Source organism: Rhinolophus hipposideros, assembly GCF_964194185.1.
Source record: "Rhinolophus hipposideros genome assembly, chromosome: 18".
NCBI lineage: Eukaryota > Metazoa > Chordata > Mammalia > Chiroptera > Rhinolophidae > Rhinolophus > Rhinolophus hipposideros.
In genome coordinates, this window is record NC_138064.1 from 56,621,155 (window position 1) to 56,646,520 (window position 25,366).

The 25,366-nt window shown below is 39.7% G+C and overlaps 1 pseudogene across 1 annotated transcript in view; it reads left to right on the top strand.

Annotated features, from left to right (window-relative positions):
* LOC308510451 (E3 ubiquitin-protein ligase CHFR-like) overlaps positions 1-24,254 on the top strand; it is a 140,724-nt pseudogene extending 116,470 nt beyond the window's left edge. The window contains exons 2-4 of the transcript in view: positions 22,336-22,931; positions 23,231-23,880; positions 23,933-24,254. The product of the transcript in view is annotated as an E3 ubiquitin-protein ligase CHFR-like (transcript). The remainder of the gene's footprint in view (positions 1-22,335; positions 22,932-23,230; positions 23,881-23,932) is intronic.
* The last annotated feature ends 1,112 nt before the right edge of the window (positions 24,255-25,366 follow it).

Sequence of the window (25,366 nt, forward strand, 5' to 3'; positions counted from 1 at the left end):
AAAAAGTGTATGACAAAATCCAGCATCCATTTATCATAAAAACTCTCAGCAAAGTGAAAATAGAGGGAGCATATCTCAACACAATGAAGGCCATACATGACAAAATCACAGCTAACATCATATTCAATGAGGAAAAGCTAAAAGCATTCTCCTTAAGGCCAGGAACAAGACAAGGTTGCCCACTTTCTCCACTTCTATTTAACATAGTTTTGGAAGTTCTAGCCACAGCTACCAGACAAGAATAGGAAATAAAAGGCATTCAAATTGGAAAGGAGGAAGTCAAATTGTCATTATTTGCAGATGACATGATACCATATATAGAGAACCCCAAAGACTCCACCAAAAATCTATTTAAAATGATAAATGAATTTAGTAAAGTGACTGCATACAAAATTAATATTTAGAAGTCAGTTGCATTTTATACACCAATCATGAACTATCAGAGAGAGATATTAAGAAAACAATCCCATTTAAAATAGCATAAAAAAATAAAATACCTAGTAATAAATTTAACTAAAAGAGTTAAAGACTTGTACTCAGAAAAATATAAGACATCGAAGTAAGAAATTAAAGAAGATACAAATAAATGGAAACCTATACCAAGCTCATGGATAGAAAGAAATAATATAGTTAAAATTTCCATACCACCCAAAGCAATCTATAAATTATATGCAATCCCTATCAAAATACCAGTTTTTCACAGAAGTAAGACAAATAATTCTGTACTTTATATGGAACCAATAAAGATCCCCGAATAACCATGGCAATCCTGAGAAAGAAGAACAAAGCTAGCTGTATCACAATACCTGATATCAAATTATAGGACAAGGCCATAGCAATCAAAACAGTGTAGTATTGGCATATAAACAGACACATAGAAAAATGAAACAGAATATAGAGCTCAGAAATAAATCCATGTCTTTATGATCATTTAATTGATGACAAAGGAAGTAAGAATTTACATTGGGGTAAAGACAGTCTATTCAATAAATTCTGATGAGAAAACTGGACAGACACGAGAAAATATGAAACTGAATCACCTTCTTATGCCATATAAAAGAATAAACTCAAAATGGATTAAACACTTATAAGAAGTAAATTCTCAGAAATTACACTTAGTAATATTTTTACTGCTATATCTCCTCAAGCAAAGGAAACAAAAGAAAAAAAATAAATAAAAATATGTAAGCAACTCATACAAACAACAAAAAGCCAAACAATCCAATTTAAAAATGGACAGAGGACCTGAAGAGACATTTCTCCAAGGAGGACATACAGATGGCCAATAGACATATGTAAAAATGCTCAACATCACCAATCATCAGAGAAATGCAAATAAAAACCACAATGAGATATCACCTCATACCAGTTAGAATGGCTATCATCAACAAGACAAATAGTAACAAGTGTTGGAGAGGCTGTGGAGAAAAAGGAACCCTCATATGTACATTGTTGGTAGGAAGGAAGATTGGTGTAGCTGCTATGGAAGGCAGTGTGGAGGTTCTTAAAAAAATTAGGAATAGAATTACCATATGACTCAGCAATTTCTCACCTGGGTATTTACCCCCAAAATCTGAAAACACTTATCTGTAAAGATCTGTGCTCCAATGTTCATTGTAGCTTTATATATGTGGATAAGACATGGAAACAACCAAAATGTCCTTCAATAGATGATTGGATAAAGAAGATATTGCATGTATACACAATGAAATACTATTCTGCTATAAGAAAAGATAAAATAGTGCCATTTGTGACAACATAGATGGATCTTGTGATTATAATGCTAAGTGAAATAAGTCAGACAGGAAAAGCAGAGAACCATATGATTTCACTGACATGTGGTATATAAAACTGGAAACAACAAAAGAACAAAATAAACAAATGAAGAAACAAAAACTCAGACAATAATTTAGTGGTTATCAGAGGGTAAGGGGGAAAAGAGGTGGTAAATGAGGATAAAAGGGATCAAATATAAGGTGATGGAAGGAGAACTGACTCTGGATGGTGACCACACAACATGATATATAGATGGTGTATTACAGAATTGTACACCTGAAACCTATGTAACTTTACTAATAATTGTCACCCCCAATAAACTTTAATTAAAAAAAAGAAACTGTATCAAACTAAAAAGTTTTTTCACAGCAAAGAAAACCATCAACAAAACATCCCACAGAATGGGAGAAGATATTTGCCAATGACATCTCATAAGGAGTTAATATCCAAAATTTATAAAAGTCTTATGCAACTCAGCACCAAAACAAACAGTCCAATAAAAAAAAATGTGTAGAGGACCTGAATAGACATTTCTCCAAAGAAGACATACACATTGCCAATAGACACATGAAGAGATGCTAAACATCACTAATCATCAGAGAAATGCAAATAAAAACTCCAAAGTGATATCACCTTACACTTGAGAATGGCTATCATCAATAAATCAACAAACAAGTGCTAGCGAGGATATGGAGAAAAGGGAATGCTTGTGCACTGTTAGTGGGATTGAAAATTGGTACAGCCTCTATGGAAAACAGTGTGGAGGTTCCTCAAAAATTAAAAAGAGAACTACTTTATGACCCAGCAATTCCACGCCTGGATATTTATTCGAAGAAAACCAAAACACTAATTCAAAAAGATAAATGCACCCTATGTTCACTGCAGTCCTATTTACAATAGCCAAGATATGGAAACAACAAAAACGTCCTTCAATAAACAACTGGATTAAGAAATTTTGGTCCATATATACAATGGAGTATTACTCTGCCATAAAAAATGAAATCTTACCATTTACAACAACATAGATGGACCTAGTGGATACTATGCTAAGTGAAGTAAGTCAGACTGAGAAAGACAAATACCATATGATCTTACTCATACCTATGTTGGATCTAAAGAGAATGATAAACAAACAAACAAAACAGATATGGACTCATAGATACAGAGAACAAACTGATGGTTGTTAGAAGGGAGGGAGTTTGAGGGGATGGGTGTGAAAGGTGAAGGGATTAGAAAGTATAAATTAGTAGTTGCAAAATAGTCACAGGGATATGAAATACAGTATAGGGAATATAGTCAATAATATTGTAAAGACTACCTACAGTGTCAGATGGGTACTAGACTTATCAAGGGAATCATATATAAATTATATAAATATCTGACCATTATACCCTACATCTAAAACTAATATAGAATAATATTTAATGTCAATTATAATTTAAAAAATATATAGTCATGAAACGTACAGTATAGGGAATATAGTCAATGATATTATAATAGCTATGTACGATGTCAGATGGGTAGTACACTTGTTGGGGTTATCGCTTTGTAAGATGTGCAAATGTCTAATCACTATGTTATTTTGTACACCTGAAACTAATAAAAATAAATAAATAAATTAATTAATTAGTGACCCCCCCCTAAAAAACCTTAAATAAAATATAACAAAAATGCCTTTTAAAATATAATAATTTGAAATGGTCAATAATTATCTTCAAGAATATGATCTCTTAAGCAAAAATAGCATCATTGACCTTAGGCAAATATTAAATAGGCTTAAAGCAGAATAGTTTATCTATTTAATAAATAGGTCTCATTTCTGTCAAGCCCTGTGCTTTGTCTTAGTGATTCAGTGCAAAAGAGGACATAGCTACAGCCTCAAGAATCTGTTCCTAGGGGAAAATTACAGTTGCCTAACCATAGTACAGTGTGTTAAAAACTATCAAAGAGGCGCAGTTGTAAGGGGAAGCAGGTCAAGCACCTTAACAAGTCATGATGGTGAGGGGCACAAGAGTCAGGGAAGGGTGTATGGGAGTTAGCTGACAAAGTGGGCCACTGTAGGGTTGCATTTTGCAGAGCTGCATGGTGTGAAGGAGATCCTCCCAGAAGAGAGGCATTGGGACAAAGTTTGGCAAATGAGAGAAATAACGTATTTAGAAAAGCACAATTGCTTATACATGACCTGAAATGGGGAGGAAGAGGATGAGGAGTAGAAAAAGGAGGGAGAAGAGAGGACAGGAGAGAGTTAGGGGTGGGGAGTGGAGAGAAAGCGAAGATCAGGATGAAGAACTAAGGCACACTATGAATGTCGTTGTGAATCACTTTAAGGATTTCTGATTTTATCCCAAGGGCAATGAGGGTGCACTGGAGAGTATTAAAGAGATTTTCATTTTAGAAAAATCATATTGATTGAAGTGTGGAGAAGGGCTGAAGGGGATTAAGACTGGATTCAGAGACATCAATTAGGAAACTGTAGGAACAATTTAGGTAAGAAATGATGTTGGCCTGAACTGAGGTTGCAACTGTGCTTTGGACAGATGGGTAAGAATTCGAAGTACACAATAAAGAAGAATCCAGGTAAGAGGAAGGAAAAAAGAGTGTCAGTTCTGACATCCAGGTTTCAGCTCAAGCAACCAGATACACACAGCTGCCATGACTGAGTTAGAATACAGAGGACAAGGCCTGGATCAAAAGGAAGATGAAGATCATTTCTGTTGTAGGTGCTAAGTTTAATATGCTTTGGGGGAAGTCTGAGTGAAATATATAGTAGCAGTTTAACTATAGGAAATGCTCAGGAGAGAGTTTTAGGACAGAAATAGATTTTAGAACATCAACATTTGAGTAGAAATTAAAGTTCCATGTGTGGATTTCATTGCCCAGGGAAAGTATGAAAAGTGAGATAATTAGGGGCTTAAGGAAAGGTCCGTAGGGAAAGCAAGAAGATTAAAGAAAGGAGAATAATCAAGAGTCCAGGAAAGAGTAGTTATAGAACTGAAGGATAATGTACCCTGAAATAAATAAAAAAAACTTTTCAGAAAAGGTCATAGCTAGGAGTGACAAATTCTCCAAAGAGGCTGAATGGTTAAGTAATATAAGGGCAGAAAGGTAGCCTATGAACTTAGTGACCAGGAGCCCTTGGGAACCTGGAAGTGAGTGTTTTCTCAGTGGTGGTAGGGGCCAAAATTTACATACCTTTAGGTGTGACTGCAAGGGAAGGATGTGGAAGAAGCTAGTGTAGCCAGTGCTCATGGAAGGTTGGCTATGGGAAGAAGAGAGAGAGAAAGCAGAAGCTTGAGAGGAACGGGGGATTGAGGTGAAGGCCTTTGAAAATGGATGGGATTCTGGCATATATGCAATGGGCAGAAACCAGAAGAAGTTGTGGAGCTGAAGATATAAGACAAAGGTACCGATGCTGGAGGGAAGTCTCTGAGAAAAAAGAGAGAGAATTTGGTTTCAGAGGACAAGTGGAGGCTATGACTTGAAAAGGAGAGATTGCCATTGTCATAGGAGGGAGGGAGAAAAAAGTGAATATGTTTGTGGCTGAGTTGGTTGCAACAAATTGTGGCTCCTCTCTTCACTGTGACATAGATGGGGAGGGCATATCAGCTTGCATTCTCTGAGAATCAGATACCAAGATGGAATTGGACATATGAGAGATGTATTGTAAGGGAAATGCTGGTGAAAGGTAAAGGGAAGAGAAAGCAGGAGCAGCTTGTGAGAGTCTTAGTCTGCGAAAAGTTCTGACACATATCAAGGAAAAGAGGGAAGCAAACAACATTGAACGGGAAGAGCTTCAAACTGCAGTATGGCTCTGAGAACATCTTGGACAGGCTGTTGAGAGCCCTCAGGTAAAGCCTGCCTATGGGAACAGAGCCAGGAGTGAAGTTTCCAGGCTCTCAGCCTCACGTGGAAAGGTACTGGCTCAGTTAGTAAATGGCCATCAACTGTGATTGGATGGCCATCAGCTGTGGCTAGTTGGCAGTCAGCTGTAACCAGTGAGCCATTGGCCACTAATATAACTGCCGTGGCTATGCTAGCAGAAAATGGGGGCTAGCAAGAAGATGGTGGCTGAGCTAGCAAGAGTGGATTGCGGTTAGCGCAGTGGATTGCAGCTAGCAAGTGAGGTTGGTTGGCAGAGACAAGTGGACAGTAGGTTGTGGATAGTGTGGCTCCTGCTTCCTGTGTCTCCAACCCAGCCGCCAGTGAGAATATAGTGGTATGACTCCCCTACCAATGGCTCCATGAGTGTTCCTTTTTGGCCTCACCATGTCCTGCATTCTTATGTGGGGAGCAGGAGCTGAGACCTTGCATGCTACCCCACCTGACACTGCCCATTAGAGGAGTCCTGCATCAGACAGATATCCTGTCTCGAGTAGCCCACATGCTCAGTTAGTAGCTGGGTGCGGGGACAATGTGGCTTCTGCATGGCCACCATGGAGGATCTGAAGGCTGGGCAGCTGGAGGCTCCTTGCAGCTTCTCTCCCCAGATCACCACATGGGTAATTTCCTGGGAACAAGGAGGACACAGCTTTTTTGTCCAGCTTCTGTCTGCAGAATCTCCACCAGCAGCCGTGTGGCTCCAGCTTCTGGGCTCCAGGTTCCATGACTTCGACTCCCATTACATAGGTCAGTGTGATTCTAATTCCCAAATGCTTGTGCTTGGCTGCTGGCCTCCTCCCAAGGTTTCTCCAACCCTGGTGTGAGCAGCTTCTTGCTGTTGCTAATCTGTGATTGCATCATCTTCCTCTGTTTGGCCTCTCAGCTCTTCTATCACTTGTGTAACCAATTCCAGGCATGAAATCCCCTCTGTGTGAATCCTGAGAATGGTTTCTTTTTTCCTGGATGCATCATGACTGACAAGGGAGCCCGTATCCCCAACACCTCTCACCCTCCCTCTTTTCCCCCAAACCCTGAACATAGAATTCTTTATTTTGTTTTGTTTTGTAATCTCCTACTTACACTAACTAGGAACTAGAAATCTATCTGAAAGGCCTGGTTCCAAGAAAAAAATTAAAATCTGGGGTTTCAGAAGAGGCCCAAATGTAATTGTAATAAATACAGCCACTAGGTTTTGGGCATTGTGAGCTCGTGTTTCCTGGCTACATAGCTCAATTCCCATAGTACAATTTCCACTTGTTTCTCACATTGGGGTGATGGCTATCGTACTGCTTTATGGTTTTCACATTCTGTTGGATGCAATATGTGTGCTAAAAATTCACTGAGGGATAATGGCTTTGCATTTACTGCATTACCTTCACAACGTATGTGTGTTGGTCCACATAGCCCGTGGGCCTGGTTACGTGCTGTGCTGAGTTTCACTGGGCACAGAGAGAAGGGTGATTTTTCTGTTCTTTAAATTAACATCTAGAAGGAAGAAAAGACATTCTTCAAATAATGGGTTCACTTCTTAAACACAGGATCATTCTGAGGCTCACTGTAAGTGCAGTGGTTTTTATTCATTTTTCCCCAGTGGAATAGCTATATTAGGTAAAAAGCCATAATTCCACCCACGTATAATTTACAGAGCCATTTCATACGGACTGTGGGTTACATCACCCACACCTGGCAGTGCAGCAGCTGGCCTTCTTATTTGCTACTGTCCATTGAAATGAGGGCTATAGTGCCAGCAAAGCATTTTCTCATTCTCTTTTAGGAGGAAATAAAACCAGGAGGGGTGGGTATGCATTTAGTGGCTTGCAGAAATAATCTAGTTGTCTGAGGTAGATTGTTATGATAATGTTTCCAATACGTTCATGCTTCCCTGTATGCATGTCACCTTGCAGTATGACTTTGACCACAAGAAGTGAAGTCTATTTTTCTATCCTTTGGCCAGTGACTTGCTTTGACCAATGGGACAAGTTAAAAAATGATGTGTGATGCAAAGGGTAGAAAGTGCTTGTGAACTGGTGCTTGCTCTTTTGCGTCAGGATCCTTCTGTCTCCAGGTGAGGAAGCCCAGGCTGGCATGCTACAGGGTGAAGACCCTGTGGAAAGAGTGGGGCAGCCAGCTTAGCTGAGACTCCAGATTAGAGGAACCTATAGAATTGCAATGTGAGCTCTCAGGGATGTTTTTATACCCTTCCAACATGAATTCTCTTCTTTTCAATGGATATTTGGGAAAACTGTAAAATACTGTTTAGCATAATTTCTCAATTACATTCTTAGTTTTCTGTTGATAGGTTTCATTTTTCAATCTCCTTCTTGTGGTTTCACTAGCTGAGTTAGCAGTGGGATATGTTTGCATGGAAGCCCATTTTTGTCTTTTAATACTGTGTAAAATCATGAACATAATGTTTGTTGCTCTGATTCACTAAGCTTTGAGTGGTTTATTAGATAGCAAAATCTGAGAATGTCTAAATGCGATAACCTATGTGAAATGCCTAGCATAGACCTGATGCATACTAGGTGTTCTATACTTGTTTGTTGCAATGATTGCAAGGTTGTCTAACTCACTTATGAAACAGAAAATGAAATATTTCTCCAACCTTGAGATCCTCTTATAAGAAACTATAGTGTACCGCTTTAACTTCGTCATATCTTTTTCTTAACTAAGATAAGATAAGTTTAAATATGCACAGATTTTTATCCACTTATTTAAGGGATAATTAGAAAAGGGTAGAACTAGGGGGTGGAAGAGAAAAGAGAAGATAGAGCCAAAGGCAAAGTGAGCACAGAAGTTTTTATAGTGCAGTCTTGGCTCAGCTACAGGAAGCAGACACAAAACAAACTTGGTCCTTACAACTGTTCTCAGGGACGTGTGGGGGTGAAAGAACTGATAGACATGGAAGAACTGAAGGAATCAGGTGCCTCTGCTACCTTCTTGTGTGTGCAGGAAGTGGAGGAAAGCTGTGTTTATCTTTTGTATTTGGGAGAGACATTGAGAAATACCTATTCAGCTCTGGCAATATGACTGAGTTAAATAAACATTTCTCAGACAGTTTATATCTCAGGCTTCCGAATTAACTGCAGTGTGAGACCTTAAAGGCATGTTTCAACAGCTCCTAATTATAAAGCATTGAGCATTTTAATGGAAGACCAAGAGCAACAACAATAAAATAAAATATGAAGCAAAGGCTCTTTTTAAAAATATGTTTATCAAGAAAATGAATTACAAGAATTTTATTAATACTTCAAAGAAAGTTGATTTTGAAATATTTCAATCACATAGGACAGAGGTTGGCAAACTACAGGCCACAGAACAAATCCAGCCTTGTCCGCTGTTTTTTGTAAATAAAGTTTTTTTGGAACACATACTTGCTCATTCATTTACTTATTGTCTGTGGCTGATTTGGGGTTACAACAGCAGAGTTGAGTATTTCTGACACAGACCATCTGGCTTGTAAAGCTTAAAATATTTGCTATCTGCCATCTTTATGAAAAATGTTTTCCAACCCCTGACATGGAAGAAGGTAATGGTAACTGCACGTACCTATGTCTACCAGTTACTGAAAATGTTGAAATATCATTGATATTTTTCTTTGCTATCTTTGTCGTTTTATGTTAATGACCTTGCAGTAGGTGTTCTGGCTTGATTACAAACCACAAATATATCTAGGCAGGGAGGTGAGAGCTCCAGAAACCCATTTTTATGGGGACTGAGGAACATCTTTGGAGAACTCAAAGTGAGGCAAGACAGAGTCAGGAACACTGGGCCCCAATAAGAAGGTATTGGCTGACACACGGGGACCTCATGCATACAGGTCTGCTTTAGTTATTTGAATTTATCTTCTAATCATAACTCCATAAGACTCATCTCTTCATTCTAACACAATCTGGGACCAAAATTATTTTGCTGAGTTATTTTACTACAATCTCTTTAAGAGACGTGCTGAATGTAGTGGTGTTGTTGGATCCATTTGAAGGGGAATAAAGCCACAAAATGAAAGGTAGAGGGGTTATCTTTCCCCATGGTGTCAACGCATATCATGAGGGTTTGGTAATAGGTGGGCTCTGGTCAGTTTTTGGTGTCCCGCACTGCAGCTGCCAATGTGGGAGGCAGTAGCAATAAGAGTGCCTACTTAATGAAGCTTAGTTAAACAGAAAAGTTGAATAGGAGTGCCAACCCTTGGAGCTTAGTGGAAGCCCAAGTTTGAGAGGTGTGGAGGGAACCTCACTGCTTGAAAATAGCCCCTGAGGCCTGGGTACCTGGCAAAGCTGGGTGAAGGTTAGAGACTACCACTCAGGAATCCAGCCATGGCAGACTTTCTATGAGACTCTGACCACACTGGAGTGGGAGAAATGAATGTTTGTTTCCTATCAGAATTACTTTCCAATTTGTTTTAAAAGTAACTGAGGGAATCAGAGTGTGTGGGAATCAGATAATTGGTCTTATACCAGCAAATGTGTGTCTGGTCTCTCTTCTTCCTAACCTCCTATTTGTTCTTTGATGAGAAACAATGGACCTCATGTCTGTGTGCTTTTCTCTGCAGGTTTACAGAGAGCCAGCACAAGAGCACCTTCATCCTACTGGAGACACTTGAGGCCAACTGCCAAAATTGCTATCAAAAGAGAGATAGAGATCAGCTGTTAAAAAATATAGGCCTCTTCCCACACACATATACAAAGTCTCTATGATAAAATATAATAGGGAAATGCTGGGTTACAAAACATAAATTGTTTATCTACTTCAGAACATCTCAGGTTCTTAATTATGCTGATGTGTGAAATGCATTTCCACGAGAAGGACATCATTTGAAGTATTACTCAAATACATTTGATCAATGGGGCCCTTTGGTGTAACATAATTTTACACAAAGCACGTTTAATTATGGCATGCTCTAAAATCCCAATTTATTATGGGACAGGAATTTGCTTAAGATGGTAGACATCTGGGAGTATGCACTGTATTAAGTAGAACTCTTAGGGATGAATTATAAAATTTCAATGCAAAAACAGTTCCTGTCAAACCAGTAGAATAGAGAAGTGCTTGTACTTGCCTCCTCCCATGACTACATCAAAATTACTCCTAAATTATAGAGAAACAAACCTGGAGAACCACCTAAAGACTAGATGAATGAAATTCCTATAACTAAAGATATCAAGAAGAGACCACATCCAGACCAGTAGGAGAGGAGAAAATGAGAAATAGGCTGGTCCCACACCCACATGTGGTGGTTGAAAATCGGGAGGAATATCTTGGCTGCAGAGGTCCCCACCAAGGAGCAAGGCATCTCAGCTTCAAACTGGTCTCCCTAGCCCAGGAGATGTAGTGACAGGAAGAGTAGTCCCCACAGCAGCTGGCTGTGAAGATCTGCAGCAATTCTGTCCTGACCTGGTGAGACAGAAGATGCTGGAAACCCAGGCAAACTCTGAAAAGGCCTGGGCACAGAATCAATCATTCACGGCACTCACCTTGAATTCCAGCAAAGGGACAGCAGCTGGAAAGGCACCAGAGACATATGGGGAGAAACTAAATTGTGTGGCTTGGAGTGACGGCTGTCATTATCTCTGTCTTAAGCCTTCCCCTCACCCAGCCTGCAGAGGCAGGCAGGCACCAAATCTGAATCAGCATTAACCTGGTAAATACTGCTGCCCCATTCTGGGGATTCCCTGAGACCCCTCTCCACCCAACTTGCTCACTGCCTTTGGATGTTTCAGTGGCTGTGACTCATGGGCAGCCTTGGTCCAGCCTGCAAGTTTTCCTAAAATCTCTCCAAGGTCTGCAGGCCCTAGGCAGGTGATGGCTGACCTCAGTGTGCCCTGTTACTTTTGATGAGTGGTCCCAGACCTGGCATAGGTGGAAACTGGCCTCTGGTCACAACATGACATCCCCACATGCCTCAGGAGCCAGCATAGAGAGGTGTCAACCATGAATCACTTTGTAGCTCCGACCAGGTGTCTCTGGGCAGGGCATAAGCAATGGCTAACCTTAGTTTGCACCAGAGCCCCACCCAAGAGGTCCCAGAACCAACACACCCGATGGGTGGCCTCAGGTCACAACAGAACACCACCTGGTTATATTCGCAAATAGCACACCTAAGTGTCACTTCCTCAGGCATCAGAGCCACTCTGGGGTGCATCCTGCTCCATGGGGTCAACCCCTACTTTGGTCATGGTCAGTCCTCACAGGTAGTCATCCTGAGAGTGAACCTCATCCACTCATGAGCAAACAGCAATCAAAGCTCAACTGTAACAGAAGGACACACACAATCCATACAAGGGACATTCATGGAGGACCATACTGAGGTGACGAGAGAGACTTGCCACTGTCACCATAGGATACCTACTATATAAGGCCACCTTGGCAAGGCAGGGAGATGTAGCAGATTTACATAATACATAGAAACAACCACAGGGAAGCAACCAAAATGAAGAGGCAAAGAAACCTGTCTCAAAGGAAAGAACAGGAGAAAAATCCAAAAAAAGAACTAAATAAAATAGAGGCAAGCAATCTAACCCATACAGATATCAAAACATTGATTATAAAAATGCTCAACAAACTTGGAAGGATAGATCACTTTGGTGGGAACTTCAACAACAAAAAAATTAGTAAGCATAAAGAAAGACATAGGAACCATAAGAAAGAACCAGTCAGAAATTAAAAATACAATAACTAAAATGAAAAATGTACTAGAAGGAATTAACAGCAGATCACATGAAGCAGAGAATAAAATAAATGATTTGGAAGACACTTGGTGGTGGAAAATGCCCAATCTAAACACAAAAAGAAGAAATTATTTTTTAAAAATGAGAATAATTTAAGGAAACTCTGGGAGAAAAACATCAAGTATACCAACATTCACATTATAGGAGTACAAAAAAAGAAAAGGAGAGCAAAGGGTTAAAAACCTATTTGATAAAATAATAACTGAAATCTTTCTTAACCTGGCAAAGGAATAGACAAAGTAGTCTACAAAGAACAGAGGGTCCGTCCCAAAATTAACCCAAACAGGCCCATCAAGACATATCATAATTAAAATGCCAAACGTTAAAGACAAACTAAGAATATTGAAGTCAACAAAAGAAAAACTATTAGTTAACCACAAGGGATCTCCCATAAGACTGTAAACTGATTTTTCAACAGAAACTTAGTAGGTCAGAAGAAATAGACAGGAAATATTCAGTGATGAAGAATAGTAAGGACCTACAGCCAAGATTACTCTACCTAGCAAGGCTGTCATTTAGTATTGAAGTAGACCTAAAGAGCTCCCCAGACAAGAAAAAGCTGGAAAAAAATAATTCATCCTCACCAAACAAGTGTTAAAAGAAATGTTAAAGGGCCTTCTTTAAGGAGAAGAAAAAAAGAATGTAAATATGAATAATAAAAAGATAATAACTACATGTAAGATCTGACAATTATGTTCGTGAAAACATCCTAGAAAAAGTGCTACATACCTCATTGCTGAATATCACTTAGGGCCCTTTGAAGTACTGCCCTTGGAAAGCTATGCACCAATGCCAGGGCCTAGTCCACCCTTCAAAGCAATTTTGGAACTCTTTCTGGAATGGCCATCAGAGCTATCCTCGTATTATCCTTGATGTCCTGAATGTCATTCAAATGTCTTCCTTTCAATATTTCCTTTATCTTCGGGTAATGAAAGAACCATTGGGGCCAGATCAGGTGAGTAGGGAGGGTGTTCTAATACAGTTATTTCTTTACTGGCTAAAAACTTCCTCACAGACAGTGTCTTGTGGGCGGGTGCATTTTCATGATGCAAGAGCCATGAATTCTTGGCGAAAAGTTTAGGTCGTCTAAGTTTTTCACACAGTCTTTTTAGCACTTCAAAATAGTATACTTGGTTAAGTGTTTGTCCAGCTGGTACAAATTCATAATGAATAATCCCTCTGATATCAAAAAAGGTTAGCATCATTATTGCAACAAGTTCGCGAACTTGTCAGTCTCTCTCTCACTCTCTCTCTCCATATAGACATATATATATATATATATATATATATATATATATATATATATATATATATATATATATATATTTGCATACTTGATGTTTTTCTCCCAGAGGTTCCGTCAATTATTCTAATTTTTACAAAACAATTTCTTCTTTTTGTGTTTAGATTGGGTATTTTCCACCTCCAAGTGTTTTCCAAATCATTGATTTTATTCTCTACTTCATGTGATCTGATATATATATATAGATAGATATATAGATATATAGATATATATAGATATAGATACACACACACACATACATGTGTCATTGATTTTATTCTCTACTTCATGTGATCTGATATATATATATAGATATATAGATATATATAGATATAGGTACACACACATACATGTGTGTGTGTGTATACACACACACACACACACACACACTGGTTGAGGGAATATACACAAAACAAGTATAGTATGATAAATTAGCTTTGTAAAAATCACATTGGATTCCACATTTAAATGAGATCATATGGTATTTGTCTTTCTCCAACTGACTTATTTCACTTAGCATGATGTTTTCTAGGTTCATCCATATAATTGCAGATGGTAAGATTTCATTCTTCTTTATAGATGAATAATACTCCATTGTATAAATGTACCACAGTTTCTTAATTAGGTTGTCTACCAGTGGGCATTTTGATAATTTCCAAATTGTATGTCAACTATAATTTAACATATATATATATATATATATATATATATATATATATATATATTCACAAGATATGGAATACAGATTAGGGAATAGAGTCAATGGAATTGTAATAGATAATACGATGACAGAGGGGCAACAGATCGGGGGCAGGACGTTATCACTTTTTGAGGGGTGAAATGTCTAACTATTGCATTGTTTTGTACACCAGAAGCTAATAAAAAAAAATCACATTGGAAAAATTGTACATATATATGAGAAATTTAAAAATAATATGGAAAAGATGAGAAGAGGAAAATAATAAATAAATTTTAATTGCCTATACTACTGTTGGGTGATACATGTGAACAATGTCATAACTGCTACTGAGTACCTCTGTCCCATTGAATGATTCAACAACTCATTTTGAAATAAAAGAAACAAAAGGGACGAATGTACTCCAACATCAGACAACACTGGACAACCTCCTGGCTGTGCTGAAGGTCTGTGTGTTACAGATTAATAAACTTGGCCTGCTCTTGATCCAGGCGTGAGAAAGAGTTTAATTATAGATCACACACCCAATTTAATAATAATAAATGTATTGAATAAATTAAATTGGGTTACAACTCCAATTTTCAATTCATGGTTGAATTGCAACTGTAGGTTGGCTACAAATAGAATATTTCACAAACATCAATAAAAAGATTCTTTAAGAATCAATTGGCTATATGGGACTTTCAATAAAAATTATAGTAAATTTTATTTTTTTAAAATTATGTGCTACAGTATTTTATATCAGTAAAATTTATAAGCTTAGGTGTCTATATATATGCATAGATTTTTCAAATCCGGTTATTAAACATTTACCAGAACATCACTGTTTGTAGATGATTATTGTTTCTTAAAAAAGCAATTACAATTAAGTTAAAAATAACAATATAAAGTAAATACAAAAATAATTATGGAAATATTTTTATTCAATAAAACTGAGAGAAGTATGCAATTTGTTAATTGAAAACAACTTATTAAAGTGGAGAATCATTGAAAATTATACATATATAACTGAAAATTATGTTTTCAACTTAAACATTTATGACAATTTGCCAATTTGGGGGCCCTGGTATAAAGCTAAGACCCTTCCTTTCACTGCTGTGCATTCATAAAATTACCCTTCGGTCTTTCTTGCATAAATCTTATCCATTAATCCCAAGACCTCAAGGACTTTTGTCAACCAATAAACACAACTTGCCCAAGGTCACTACAGCAGATAAGTGACAGCGCTGATATTTGCCCAGGTTGGGCACACCACCTGTGTCCTAAACAGCGCACTCCCCTGACTGTGCTGTGAAAACACTGGAGAGCAGTGAGAAGGCTGTGAGTGTTCATTGTGCAGGAGACATTGGCCAATACGTCTGACCCAGGCACAGGAGGAAGAGGCCCTGAGAAGATCTATTATAAGACTTACTATAGCTTTATTTTATAACAGCACTAATTAATTTAAAGGTATTATTAAAAATTCAAGGACGCCATCAAAATGGCGGTGTGAGGTGAGCCTTTGTAAAACTCCCCCGGAATTTACAACTAATCAAACAACAATAACTCCACAATGGACTCCGTGCACAGCAAACAGGCAAGATGAAGAGGCCGTCTACTGAATTGACCGGAAGGTGAGCGAATTGCACTAGCAGGGGAGGAGGGAAGGGAGAAGTGTGGAGACGGAGCCATGCGCGCACAGAATGCAGATGTAGCTCAGCGCTCCGAGCTCGCTGCATCGCCCGAACTACCGCAGCTGCGGGAGAGGGAAGAACTCGGACTGCTAGGGCTCCGCTTATGGCCCACAGGGCTGAGGGGGCAGCATATAAAACGGCTGAACCCAATGCTCACTGCAGAGACCTCTGAGAAAAGACTGAGGGAAGAAGGCTAAAAACGGTGGTTTAAGCCCTCACTGCCGAGCAGAAACGCAAGCCTTAGGCATGGAGACAGGCTGCGCCCTCCCTACCCTCCCAGAGCTCGTCCAGCCCCCACCTGCCCGGTGCTAGAAGCGGAACAGTAGCAGTGTCAGATCAAAAGAACAGAATAGTTCCTGTTCTGAGAACTGTGGAACGCAGACACAGATTCGCAGCCCAACTAGTTCCAGCAAAGGGGAAGGAGCTGTGGAAGCAGGACCGGCTTTGGTGGTGGTCGCTGCCATTGCTCTGGGCCACCTCTCACAATTCGCCCCGCCCCTGACCCCACCTATCTGGGCGGATCCCTGCAAAAGTAAACAGAACTGTTGAAACATGGGCTCTGAATCTGGTACAGGGAGAGCTTTGGAACTACAAAAACTTTACATATAGGACACCGACACTGTGCCCTATGAGCCAGGCAAACTATTAACAGAGGAGAAGCCCATCTCCCAGGGAATCCCCCCATTGTGTGAGAAGCTGGAATAGTGCAGAGAAAACATAGCACTACCATGTGAGAGAGACAAAACAAAAAAAAAAACAAATTGCAGTCAGAGAGAAAATAAAACATTCTACCAACAAGTACTATAAAACAAAAGAAAGACCTCTTCCAATCAATCTGTTGCAGAAGCCACTCCTGTAGATGTCTAGAAAGAGAAATAATAAATCAGTAATTGCCATGAATAACCAAGGCACAAGACATATCAGAAAGAAAGTGCAAAGTCTGCAGAAAAGGAACTGAAAGATATAGAAAATGACTTAAATGACAGCAAATTCAAGATTGCAGTTCTGAAAACACTCAACGTGATCCAAGAAAACACAGAAAGGCAGTTTAATGACCTCAGAAACACAATCCAAGAACAACATGAGCATTTTACAAAACAGACTGAAATTTTAAATAAGAACCAAATAGAATTTCTGGAGACTAAAAATTCAATAGAAGAAATTAAGAACGAAATAACCAGCTTAGGTAGTAGAGTTGACCAGATGTAGGAAAGAATCCGTGACATCAAGGATAGAAACCTAGAAATTAAATTGATGGAAGAAGAAAGAGACTTGAGACTTAAAAGAAATGAAACAACTCTACTAGAACTTTCTGACTCCATCAGAATGTGCAATATAAGAAGAATAGGCATACCAGAAGGAGAAGAAAGACAGAAAGGAACAGAGAATATATTCAAACAAACTGTTTATGAGACCTTCCCAAACTTGTGGACAGAACTGGATCCTCGAATCCAAGAAGCAAATAGAACACCTAATTACCTCAATCCCAACAGGCCTTCTCCAAGGCACATTGTATTGAATATGTCTAAAATCAACAACAAACAAAGACTGCTCAAGGCAGCCAGGGAAAAGAAGATGGTAACCTAAAAAGGAAAGCCCATTAGATTATCATCAGATTTTTCAGCAGAAACTCTACAAGCCAGAAGGGAGTGGAACCAAATATTAAACTACTGAAAGAGTGAAATTATGAGACAAGAATAATATATCCAGCAAAGATATCCTTTAAATATGAAGGAGGAGTAAATATATTTCAAGACAAACAGAGTTGAGGGAATTTTCTAATATACGACCAGCATTACAAGAAATACTAAAGAGGGTATTCGACCACCATCAACAGGGAGAATGTGTGCAACCAAAACATAAAAAGGGGGAGAATAAAGGTGTGAACTGGAATATGGGAACAGAGAAAGTGGGCGTGCTGAAGAAAATGGAATACTATAAATACCATACTTTCTCTTACATAAAGTTAAGGGTAACCACTCAAAAAAAAATTCAGAACCGATACACATAATGTAATAAAAGAAGAAACAGAGGGAAACATCATAGAATACTACCACACAGAAATAATAGACAAAAACAAAAAGGCAAAGAAACAATGGAGACACAGCCTTACCAGAAAACTAAAGATAGAATGACAGGAAATCCTCACGTATCAATAATCACCCTAAATGTAAATGGACTGAACTCACCAATAAAAAGACACAGAGTAGCATATTGGATCAAAAAACTAAAACCAACCATATACTGTCTCCAAGAGACACATCTCAGCTACAAGGACAAGCATACACTCAAAGTGAAAGGGTGGAAATGGATAATCCAAACAAATGGTACCCAGAGAAAATCAGGTATAGCCATAATGATATCAGATGAAATAGACTTCAGGGTGAAAACATAACAAGAGAAAAAGATGGATATTTCATAATGGTAACGGGGACTATACAACAAGAAGACATAAAAGTCATCAATGTTTATGCCCCCAATCAGGGAGCTCAAAATATACCAAGCAACTACTAACAGAACTAAAGGGAGAAATTGACCAAAACACAATTATACTAGGGGACTTAAATACATTATTGACAGGTATGGATAGATCATCCAAACAGAAAATAAATAACGAAATAGCAGCCCTAAATGACAAATTAGATGAAATGGACATCATTGACATATATAGAGAGCTTCATCCTAAAACATCAGACTATACATTCTTTTCGAGTGTACATGGAACATTCTCAAGGATAGACCATATATTGGGGCATAAAAACAGCCTCAGCAAATTTAAGAAGATTGAAATCATACCAAGCATATTCTCTGATCACAAGGCTTTGAAATTGGATATTAACTGCGGAAAGAAAGCAGGAAAAACACAAATACATGGAGATTAAACCACATACTTTTAAAGAACAACTGGGTCAAAGAAGAAATTAGAGGAGAGATCAAAAGATATATAAAAACAAATGACAATGAAAATACATCCTACCAAAATTTTTGAGATGCGGCGAAAGCAGTTTTAAGAGGGAAATTTATATCATTACAGGCCTATCTCAAGAAACAAGAAAAATCCCAAATAAATAACCATGTTACACCTTAAAGAACTAGAAAAAGAAGAACAAGTGAAACCCAATGTGAGCAGAAGAAAGGAAATAACAAAAATCAGAGCTGAGCTTAGTGAAATAGAGAACAAAAAGACAATAGAAAAAATTAATGTGACAAAGAGCTGGTTCTTTGTAAAAATTAATAAAATCGACAAACCCTTGGCTAGACTCACTAAGATAAAAAGAGAGAAGACACTAATTAACAAAATCAGAAATGAGAAAGGGGAAGTTATCACGGACACCACAGAAATACAAAGGATCATTGAAGAATACTATGAAGGACTATGTGCCACCAAATTCAATAACCTAAAAGAAATGGACAAGTTTTTAGAAACATAAAGTCTTCCAAGGCTGAACCATGAAGAACTGGAAACTCTAAGCAGACCGATCACCAGTAACGAAATTGAATCAGTCATCAAAAACCTTCCCAAAAGCAAAAGTCCGGGACCAGATGGCTTCACTAGTGAATTCTACCAAACCTTCAAACAGGATTTAATACCAATCCTGCTCAAACTCTTCCAAAAAAATGAAGAAGAGTCAGTACTCCCTAACTCATTTTATGAGGCCAACATTACCCTGATAACAAAACCTGGTAAGGACAACACAAAAAAAGAAAACTACAGACCTGTATCTCTGATGAATACTGCTGCAAAAATCCCAAACAAAATTTTAGAAAATCGAATACAACAATGCATTAAAAAGATTATTCATCATGGCTAAGTGTGGTTCATCCCTGCGGCACAAGGATGGTTCAACATTCGCAAATCCATCCATCAATGTGAAACATCACATAAACAAAATGAAGGACAAAAATCATATGATTATATCAATTGGTGCAGAAAAAGCATTTGACAAGATACAACATCCGTTTATGATTAAAACACTTAATAAAATAGGTATAGAAGGAAAATTCCTTAACATAATAAAGGCCATCTATGACAAGCCCTCAGCTAATCTCATAATTAATGGTGAAAAATTGAATCCCTTTGGTCTATGTTCAGGAACACGACAGGGCTGTCCCCTATCACCTCTGCTTTTCAACATAGTGTTGGAAGTCCTTGGCAGAGCAATCAGACAAGAGAAAGAAATAAAAGGCATCCAAATTGGGAATGAAGAAGTTAAAATAGCACTCTTTGCAGATGACATGATGCTATATATAGAAAACCCTAAAGACCCCACCAAAAAGCTGTTAGAAACAATCATTGAATACAGTAAAGTTGCTGGCTACAAAATCAACGTACAAAAGTCCATTGCGTTCTTATATACTAACAATGAATTCTCAGAAAAAGAAATACAAAAAACAATTCCCTTTGCAATTGCAGCAAAAAGAATAAAATACCTAGGAATAAACTTAACCAAGGATGTGAAGGATTTATATGCTGAAACCATAAGATATTTCTGAAAGAAATTGAAGATGACACAAAGAAATGGAAAGACATTCCGTGCTCATGGATTGGAAAAATCAACATAGTTAAAATGGCCATATTACCCAAAGCCATCTACAGATTTAATGCAATCCCCATCAAAATCCCAATAGCATTTTTTAAAGAAATAGAACAACAAAACATCAGATTTGTTTGGAACCACAAAAGATCCCGAATAGCCAAAGCAATCTTAAGAAAAAAGAACAGTGCTGGAGGTATCACACTGCCTGACTTTAGCTTGTACTACAGGGCTACAATCATCAAAACAGCATGGTATTGGCAGAAAAACAGACACATCCACCAATGGAATAGAATTGAGAACCCAGAAATAAAACCACATAAATATGGACAGTTAATTTTTGACAAAGAAGCTAAAAACATACAATGGAGGAAAGACAGCCTCTTCAATAAATGGTGCTGGGAGAATTTTACAGCCACGTGAAAAAGAATGTAACTGGACTGTTATCTGTCACCATGTACCAAAATTAATTCAAAATGGATCAAAGACTTAAGCATAAGACCTGACACAATAAACTGCATGGAAGAAAACATAGGTACTACACTTATGGACCTTGGGTTCTAAGAGCATTTTATGAATTGACTCCAAAGGCAATGGAAGTAAAAGCTAAAAGAAACCATCAACAAAATAAGGAGGCAACCAACTGAATGTGAGAAGATTTTTGCAAACAGTGCCTCTGATAAGGAGCTAACATCCAACATATACAAAGAACTAATGAAACTCACCAACAAAAAAACAAACAACCCAATTGAAAAATGGGCAGAGGACCTGAAGAGACATTTCTCCAAAGAGGACTTACAAATGGCAAATAGACATATGAAAAAATGCTCAATATCACTAATCATCAGAGAAATGCAAAAAAAACCCACAAGGAGATATCACCTCACCCCAGTCAGAATGGCTATCATCAACAAGACAAATAGTAACAGGTGTTGGAGAGGCTGTGGAGAAAAAGGAACCCTCATACACTGTTGGTGGGAATGCAGACTGGTGCAGCCATTATAAAGGCAGTATGGAGGTTTTTCAAAAAATTACGAATAGAGTTACCATATGACCCAGCAATCACTCTGCTGGGTATGTACCCAAAAAATCTGAAAACATTTATCCATAAAGACACGTGTGCTCCAATGTTCATTGCAGCATTGTTTACGGTGGCCAGGACATGGAAACAACCAAAATGTTTTTCAATTGATGAATGGATAAAGAAGTTGTGGTATATATACACAATGGAATACTATTCGGCAGGAAGAAAAGATGATATAGGAACATTTGTGACAACATGGATGGATCTTGATAGTATAATGCTAAGCGAAATAAGTCAGACAGAAAATGCAGAGAACCGTATGATTTTACTGATATGTGGTTATAAACCAAAAACAACAAAAGAAAAAGACAAACAAATGAAAAACAAAAACTCACAGACACAGACAATAGTTTAGTGGTTACTAGAGAGTAAGTGGGGTGGGGAGAGGGAGATGAGAGTAAGGGGGATCAACTATATGGTGATGGAAGGAGAACTGACTCTGGGTGGTGAACACACAATAGGATTTATAGATGATGTAATACAGAATTGTACCCCTGAAATCTATGTAATTTTACTAACAATTGTCACCCTAACAAACTAAAAAAAAATTTCAACTGAACTGGTGGATCAGAGGAGGCATCCGTGATGTTGGTTGATTCCAGCATTGTGGGGTTCTGGGTTGGCACCAGGAGGGGGCTGCGACTTAGACCCAGCATCCCTGGAAGGTGAGCCGCACCACTGAAGCGATGGGGAGGTGCCTGCTCCCGGGCACCGAGGAGGCGCACAGCCTGTTCTCCTAGGGAAACCCGAGTGGACCATCCAGCAGAGGGGAAGTTGTGGCCTTTTGTTCCCCACAGTAAACTGGTCTCTGGAGACCACTGACAATTGCAGTGGATGAAAACTCTGGCCAGGTGTCACTGGGACATGCCAGCACCAATGGATCAGTCATTAACAAGCTGAAGGTCGTTAAGAAGCAGACCTGCTCTTTAGAGACATGGATGTCACCTACCGGTATTTGGTGTACAGAAAGAGTGAGCCAGAACATGATGGATGCTGCATACCTCTATGTGTCTTTAAATGAGAAGCGAAGCATGACATAAGACTCCTCTGAAGCTTATAAAGAAAACGTGTTCCTTGTGACCAAAGATATCTCAAGTGCAGGGTGAGGCAACGATCTAGGCCCTGTCTTCATCGCCCACCTGCAGCCATGCTTTGAGGAGCCACATTCATGCCATCCACGTGGAACCTCTTCCCCTGGGCCTCTGCTTCCACAGAGCCCACCGCAGGGCAAACGCCTCCCTCCAGATCTGCCTACAGAGATGCTGCCTCTCCCCCAAAGTGTGTGGTTCATCATGGCATGGCATGAAATCTTCAGCGTCCCTTCAGCTCTCCCCGACACACAGGAGCACCCTCTCCTCTGTGGGAACGGCAGTATCAGGAGGACTCAGAGCCGGTTCAGAAAAGAATGATAGGAGACTAGGAGCCCGATCTGAACCTGCATTTGTTGGTCACAGACCAGTGTGACACCCACTCTGCCCTCGAGGATGTCGGAGCTGTGGTGGTGAAGCTGGGCACAATGGGGAAGACGTTTACGGGCATCCTCTCCCAGCATCTGCTGTATGACTGGGTGAGCCTGCAGGCCTGCATGCACTCCTGTACAACCCAGTGGAGAACACCTGTTGGAACCACATCCTCAGCAACCTGGTGGAGGTGTACATGCTCCAGCACCAAGACAAGAGTCCCCGCAAGGGAGATGTGTGGGGCTCCAGGAACAACATCACTTAGGCTACACTGCAGCTAGGTGGTCTTTCTTAGACGAGAGGGCGGTTCCGAGGATCTGCTGGAACTGTCAGATGTGGACAGTGAGTCCTCGGATGTTAACCAGCTGTACATCACATGCAGACAGTGCCCGAGTACCAGAGACAGGCGGGCAGCCTTTTCCCTGCTCAGGGCCCGACAGCAAGAAGAGAGCACTGCAGGCCTCCGTGACACACCATGGGGATCCGCCAGCGTCACGACAGCCCAGGATTGTGGGTGTGCCCGGCAACGAAGCCATGCCCCGTGTACCTGCAGCTTCCAGCACATACCCTATTGGAGGGTGGATCGTGAGCAGGACCCCACATCGCCCCCCAGCAATGTGTCGCTTGCCTGCATCCCTTCTGCCACTGGTACTGGGGCTGCACCTGGATCAGCTGCCTCATCTGCCTGGCCCCCTTCTGTGAATTCAACTTGGGTGACAGGTGTCTGGACGGGCAGCTCAGCAACAACTATGAGTCTGACATCATCAAGAATTACTAACAATTGTCACCCCAATAAATCTAATTAATTAAAAAAAAAAAAGAATTACTTGGCAGCCAGTTGTTTGACGTGGAAGAATGTGCTGACCGAAAGCCTCACAGCTCTGCAGAGGGGTATGGTCCTGCTGTCTCATTACAGGATTACGGAACACCGTGCTGTGGCCTGCGAAGCTTCTAAGAGCAGAGCTGACTTACTAGTAGCAGCAGAACATTCCTGCCTCAAAGTTGCCAGTGGCTGTGACATCCTGTCCTGACTGCTACTGGGGCCACAACTGCCCCACCCAGGTGAAGGCCCACCAGGCAATGAAATCCAATGATATCTGAGGACAGACCAGGTTCAAGAATAAGCATCTGGGAAGGCACTAAGATGTTCTGGGATTACAGGGGTGGGTGACAGCATGTTTCAGGAAATGCTGAATACTAACATTTTAAAGGCATTTTACAGTTCCCCGTCCGGACATTGGTGGTGTCTACATCAGGCACTCTGCTGTGACTTTTTCTTTTGTGGGGTGCACACAGCCATCCTCTGAGCTCGGGAACACCCGAGGCCAGAAGAAGAGCAATCGGCATCCTCTCCCATTGAGGTGATGACAGCAGGTTTGTTGTGTGTACCTTTCCCAGCACTGTGGTTAAAGCTGACGTCCCTTTTCAAGAAAAGTTTGTCATAGACGTGTTGTTTAAGGAAAAAGAGCAAGTGCTTACAGCCTGCAGAGTGCCCTGCTGTGGGAAGCCATGGCATCTTCTATATTTTTATTTTAATAGGTTTAGTGCTTACTTTCTAAGATTTAAATATCACAAACTTTAGCACAAATCATATAATTCATTATTTACAAATTAACAAAAATTGGGGGTAGTATGGTATTTGAAAGAATAAACATATGTTTTTGTTTATTAAAAAAACAATCATGAGATGTCTAAAACTGCTAACCCTAAACACCTGACATTGACTGCACCACCACCTCCCAGGCAAGTGTAAGTGATTTAACTACCACTGGAGTAAAGTGCTGGTCTGCTTCCCCTCGGTCAACATAGCTTCACCCCCCCCACACTCCAGCTGTGTCTACTTCTTATACTCCTCACCTGTAGGGCCCTGGCCATGGGTGGTCAAGGTGCCAGATGCAGGTCAGCCCTGGAGACACCAGATCCCGCTGGAGCAGCCCCTTCCCACCAAAAGCAGGAGGGGCCTTTGCTTCCACCAGTCCTTGTTCTTTCCCCCTGTGTTGGATTTGCCATGTCATCTGGAATAATACTTGAAATTTTGTTATTTGTAAAAGAAAACAAATTATTTTTTGTTAAAATCACCTGTTATATTTGTTTGCAAAATTGTAAATTTTTGCTTCCTCTCAGAAATTATTTTCAACTGTTGACTTGCTCTTGATACAGACTCTGAGAAGCCCAGTGTGGGGAAGAAGTTCTTCTTCCTTCTCATAATACACACAGCAGTGCCTGTTTCTCTCTCCTGCAAAAAACAAAACAAA